The following is a 6,000-nucleotide window of genomic DNA, read 5'->3' on the forward strand; positions in this document are numbered from 1 at the left end:
GAAAACTATTGGGAGACTGAGACAAACACAGATGAACCAGCTAGCCCCATCTTGAAAATAGCCAGGAACTGATTAAAAGAGGTTATGACTATTCCATTTCTCTGAACTGATCTCGATTGTTTACTCTGCTTCCTAATGTTGAAGAGGGAAGGGGGTGTGGGGCAGGGAGGATGGAACCTCTTGTTTTGACCCTTCTTATCTTAGTGTATTTGGACATTTCACCTCTTTAAGGAAGAGCAGGAGGCAAGTCAATAAGTGGCTGCCAAGAAGGACTGGTCAGCCAAACAAATTAAGGAACAAAAATGGCGAAGGTCAAAATGATTAAGCTTGCTTGCGTGATATGAGTAGTATGTATGTGAAATGTGAGATTCTTCTTTGGATGGGAGAGAAAATTACGAAACATGTATAAAAACTCTCAAAGTGGTATTCTACTGAAGTGGAGAGACTTACTGAAGATTTCTTTTTAAAGCTAAAGACTATGACAAACAACACCAGATGGATTTAGACATACTGGGTGGATTGGACCAGCACAACTGCAGACAACTCATAACTTGGGCAAATGTGAAGAAAATCACAGCCTCAAAAATAGTTTAAATGTAACTGTAGAAAATGTGAAATAATACATAGCAGGGGGTGGGAAGTTGAGAGGAAGGAACATCATCTAAACTCCTCTCACACACAGATGCGTTCAGGGGGCTCCATGGAAATAGAGCTTTGGTCAAACACTGCTTTCCCTTAGTGGCAAGAAGGTCCAGGGTTTTCCAAAGTGACCTTCAGTGGATTTTTCCTAAAGTTGTTACTCTGGATGGTGCATCCAAGGAGTGACTGTTGTACAGAAATGATTTCAAGAGAAAACACTCAAGGCTTTTTTCAGCCCAGGAGTCCTATCAGAGGTCATCTAGTCTGACCTCTCCAATTTTAATACAAAAGAAAGCTGAGGACCATAGAGTTGATTACTGGTAGCAAGTAGCAGAAACATGCAGGAGGCGGAGTTATCGCCTTATCCATGGCGGACTCTTTGCGACATCAGATGGGCACGAGATCTCACCCCTCTTGGTGGTGCTTCTGACTTTCCGGACTTCGACAGTATGTTTCGCTAGAACTTCCCTCAGTTCCTGGGGCCCCTTCTCCCTGAAATATACATCTTTTCCAGAGGTGTTCTCACCCTAGAATATACCACCAGGGAATTCCTTCTGGTCCCTCCCTTTTGGGGAGGGGCATAGACCAACCAAGTTTCATTCCCCTCCCTGCTACGCTTCTGACTTTCTGGACTTCAGCACCATGCTCCTGAATCATGGATATTGTCTCTCCTCCCCACCCCCAGCTAAAGCTTTTTTTTGTGTTCTCTCTTTCCCCATTAGAATATAAGCTCCTTGAGGGCAATAAGCATCTTTTTACTCGTTTTTGTATCCCCAGTGCTAGCACATAGCATGTAGTTACTACTTTTTTTTTTTGCCTAATCCCCAGAATCATTGATATCTGATTCACCCCTAGAGCACCAGCAGTAGGGCATTTATTTGCCTTACACCCTTCTTGTCCCTCTTCTTCTATTCAAGTACTCATCTCCCCAACCTTCGAAGTCTAGTGGAAATCCTCCTCACCTCGTCCCTATGGCCTTTCCAACCACTCTGGAATACAAGGGTCTCTTCTTTCTTTGGAATTCATGAAACGATTGTCTACATTTTTGCACTTAACTGTATACTGATTCAGATTGTAACGTGTGTATGGGAGTATGTAATCTACCGTGTTTCCCCGATAATAAGACCTATCCTGAAAATAAGCCCTCCCTTACTGTGTAAGATATCTCTAAAATAAGCCCTCCCCCGAAAATAAGCCCTATTGAGATTGCTACTGTAGTGAAGATGATCCCCTGCTACATTACGGTACCCTCTGTATGCACCGTCCCCCCCCCCATGAAACGCAGGCCGCGCTCCGAGCTCCATCCAATCAGAGCTACAACAGTGAGCGCGTCATCCTGTTCTTCCCCAGTGATTTGCTTATTGAATAAAGGTACATTTTTTTTGTTCACATTTACCTGTTTATTAAAATTGCTGTCAATGTTCATTAAAATAAGCCCTCCCCTGAAAATAAGCCCTCTGGTGTTTTTCTGTCCAAAAAAATAATAAGACAGTGTCTTATTATCGGGGAAACACGGTACATTTTAAACTCCTACAGGACAGCGACCATCTCTTTGATATCCAATAATCCTCTGCCCACCCCTCTCCAGAATCAAAACAATGAAATCTCTATACTAAACAAATACCTGCTGAATGAATGAATGAAGATATGTTAAAGGCTTTCAATAACCTTTCATAAAATGTTTTCATTTTCAGGTTCAGTTTTAGTGGCATTGTAAGAACGCCAGCAGGATGGGAAAAGCAAAGAGAAAAAAATTAATGTATTTAGGAATTAGTTGGGGGGAGGAAATGAAAATAATTATTTCATCTAGACGGAGGAAATTTAGCAGAGGTACTAAATCTAACAAAGAGCATGAGGGAATCTAATCAGTCCCTTGTGTTTAATTTACTATATTTAATTTCAGAAGGGATGAAACACTTTGAAACTCAAGGGCAGTAATTTTAGAACTAATGAATAAATATTTACTTTATAAAGCTTAGGGTGGGTCTACATTAGTTAGACTGAGAGGTAAAAAATACACTGCTCAAAAATCATGCACATTTTTCTGGCAGCTTATGTATTGTTGATACACCTGGGTCTGAATCATGCATTTTTCTTCTTCTTAAAAACAGCATCTGCAATTTTTTGCTACACATTTCAATTTGCTCCTTGGATTGTTGTCGTTGTTCAGTCATGCCTGACTCTTCGTGACCTCATTTGGGGTTTTCTTGGCAAAGATACTGGAGTGGTTTGCCATTTCCTCCTCCAACTCATTTTACAAATGAGGAATCCAGGCAAAGAAAGTTAAGTGACTTGTCCAGGATCACACAGTTAGTAAGTATCTGAGGTCAAATTTGAACTCAGGTCTTCCTGACTCCAGGCCTACCTCTCCATCCACAGTGCCACACAGCCCAAATCTTGAAGTCCTTAGAGTGAACTAGGACTATAGGACATCCTCAAAACCAGGGCTGACTTTAATAGATAATCATCTACATGGAATAAGTTGATGAATACTAAAAATCCATCCTCAAATATCTACCCCACCAGTCTATATCCCCATGCCTGAAATTCCACCATTAGCAATCAGCTATTTCATGTCAAGCAGTCATGCCAAGTAAAACAATATTATCAGATCACTTTCCTGACAAGAGGAACTAAAGCAGGAAAGCATGGTAGGAAAGGGGTGCTGACAAGGGTGGGAAAGGGAACGCAGAATCCTGGGAGTAAACTTGACCCCTCTGACTCTTCTGAACACTAATATGTGATTCATCTGGCATAACTGAAGCGCAGTCAATCATGCAGCTAATTAGACCATGCAGACAGCCAAATGAGATTATGCAGGACTAAAATATTGACTAGATAATTCCCCATTCACAAATTCACTTTGTGCTGCACAGACCTAATCTTAAGAATGTTTCAACATTGATAAAGTCAGGGGTATTAAATCAAGTTGCTTCTCGACAAGAATTCCTCTAAGACTTTTTTTCTACAATGTGGTAGAAAGACTTGGAGTTATAAGACCTGTATTTTAAGCCCAGGTTTGCTTCTGGCTGTGTGACCTTGAGCAAGTCACTTAACTCTTGGGCTATGGATTTCCCTACCAAACCAAAAGATCAGACCTTTTGACCTCTAAGATCCTTTCCAGCTCTAAAAATTTCTATGATGACATTTATCTTTATTAGAAATGAGAATAGCTTATTCCAGGAGGCCATTGGCCTTTATGGTAATTCTTTTCCAGGAGAAGGCAAAGGATAGCAGAGATGCTCTTTACCAGAAACTCTGCTTAATGGCCAGACATTAGGGGAACACTGTCAAGGGGTCTACTTTTGGTAATATGAAGGTACAGCAACACTGGCAGCCTCTATCAACTCTTTGGTCATGTTCTCCACACAAGGCGGTGCTAAGGAACAAATAATTCACTTGTAGCCTTATCTCTATTACTATTTTTTAGTCAGCCTTATCCTTACATCAAATAGTGAGTTGTAGTTACTTCTATGTGTCAAAATGAACAGCAGCCTTCCTAAGACTGACTCCATCCAATACAGAAACAACCATACTTAAGAGTATTCTTTTCCAAATAATGTGTTTTTATATGTCCAGAGTAGAACCTACTCTATATGTTTAAAAAAAAGCTAAAGAATTTACAGTTATGCCACATAAAGGAGGTTGCACAGATGAGGTAGTGAGCTTGGCTTGGAGGCAGGATGTTCCAAGGCTCAGATCCTGCCTTGGACACTTTCTAGCTGTATGACCCTAGTCAAGTCATTTAAACTCTCAGTATGCTCAGGCAACTCTTTAAGACTATATTATGGAAGAGTTACTAGTATTGGTAAAACTACAAGTCTAAATTCAAATAAATATGTAAATAGATAAAACTTAAAAGAATATTAGATAAGTAGCCCTTGTGATCAATACAGAATAATACAGAATTAGAAAATTGTGAGAGATTTCCCTGGCCATCTAATTTAACTCATAGATGAAAAGGGTATTCTCTTAAACGTAACCTAACAAATGGCCCCCCAGCCACTGTTGAAGACCTTCAGTCAGGAAGAACCTATTATTCCTCTCAAAACAATCATTTTTGGAGGAGAAAGGCAGAGCAATTGGGGTTAAGTGATTTTCCCAAGGTCACACAGCTAGTAAGTATTAAATGTCTGAGGCCAGATCTGAACTCAGGTCTTCCTGACTCCAGGGCCGGTGCTCTATTCGCTGTGCCACCTAGCCACCCCACAAAACAGTCCAATTCACTTTTGGATATTTCTAAGTGCTAGTAAATCACGCATTCCTGACATCAAGCCTACTTTGGCATGCTTTTGAAGACCACATTTTTTAGCTTTAAGACCCCAATTCACCACTAGGTGGCACAGTAGATAGAGCATTAAGCCTGGAATTAGGAAGACCTGAGTTCAAATTTGACCTCAGATACTAGTTGTGTGACCCTGGGCAAGTCACTTAACCCAATTTGTCTCAGTTTCTTCATCTGTAAAATGATCTAAAGAAGGAAATGGCAAACCACCCCAGCATCTTTGCCAAGATATCCCCAAAAGGGGACACAGAGTCAGACACAACTGAAACAAGTGAACTACAACAATTAACCACTTCCCTAATGGTGCTTTTTCAGATCAGGGTGTATATATACATAGCTATGCACTTGTATGTAAGCACATCTTTATTTTCTGTCACCTATAAATGACATTTTCTACACCACAAAAGACAGAGATAGAAAAATAGAGTGAATAAAGGATGGATGAATAAAAAGACAAGTAAATAAACAAATGAACACATAAATGGTCTTCTCTTCAAGATGCTATGGACGCTCAGTTTCTTCAACTGATTCTCAGAGAGCATAAACTTTGGGCCTTCCATCGTCTTGACTGTCTTCCTCTGGACACTCTTCAGGTTTTCAGTGAATGCCCTTCTCAAAATGGGATTTCCAAGATAGAGAACAATATTCCAGATATGGTTGAGCAACATACAACAGAAATAGTCCCTCCTTATCTCTGCCCCTCTTAACTTTGAATTAAATTTTCTATGCTGTCGAATCACACCAAGGATTCATTTTGAGTTTTCAGACCACTACACACCCCTATCAATATTCTGAGGAGGCAGACGTCACTGTTCTCCACATGCTTTATTAAACAATGTGGGTGCATCATTAGAAGTTTAGCAGGTTATATTTTATGCTTCATATTCTTCCTGTCTTTCCCTCATGTCACTGCCTTACTTCCTTCACACTGCCTAGCACAGTTCTAGGTACTTAGTATACAATGTTGGTTGTGTTCTGAGAATGGAAGAAACAGCTATTCAGCCTACCCTGCTGTCAATCAGTGAATATCGATTGTTAATGATGCATTTTATGATGATGATTTTCAAACCTGTACT

The sequence above is a fragment of the Petaurus breviceps genome, unplaced genomic scaffold (genome assembly GCF_028583685.1).
Source record: "Petaurus breviceps papuanus isolate PSGF00001 unplaced genomic scaffold, PetGlider_PUasm1.0 37, whole genome shotgun sequence".
Lineage (NCBI taxonomy): Eukaryota > Metazoa > Chordata > Mammalia > Diprotodontia > Petauridae > Petaurus > Petaurus breviceps.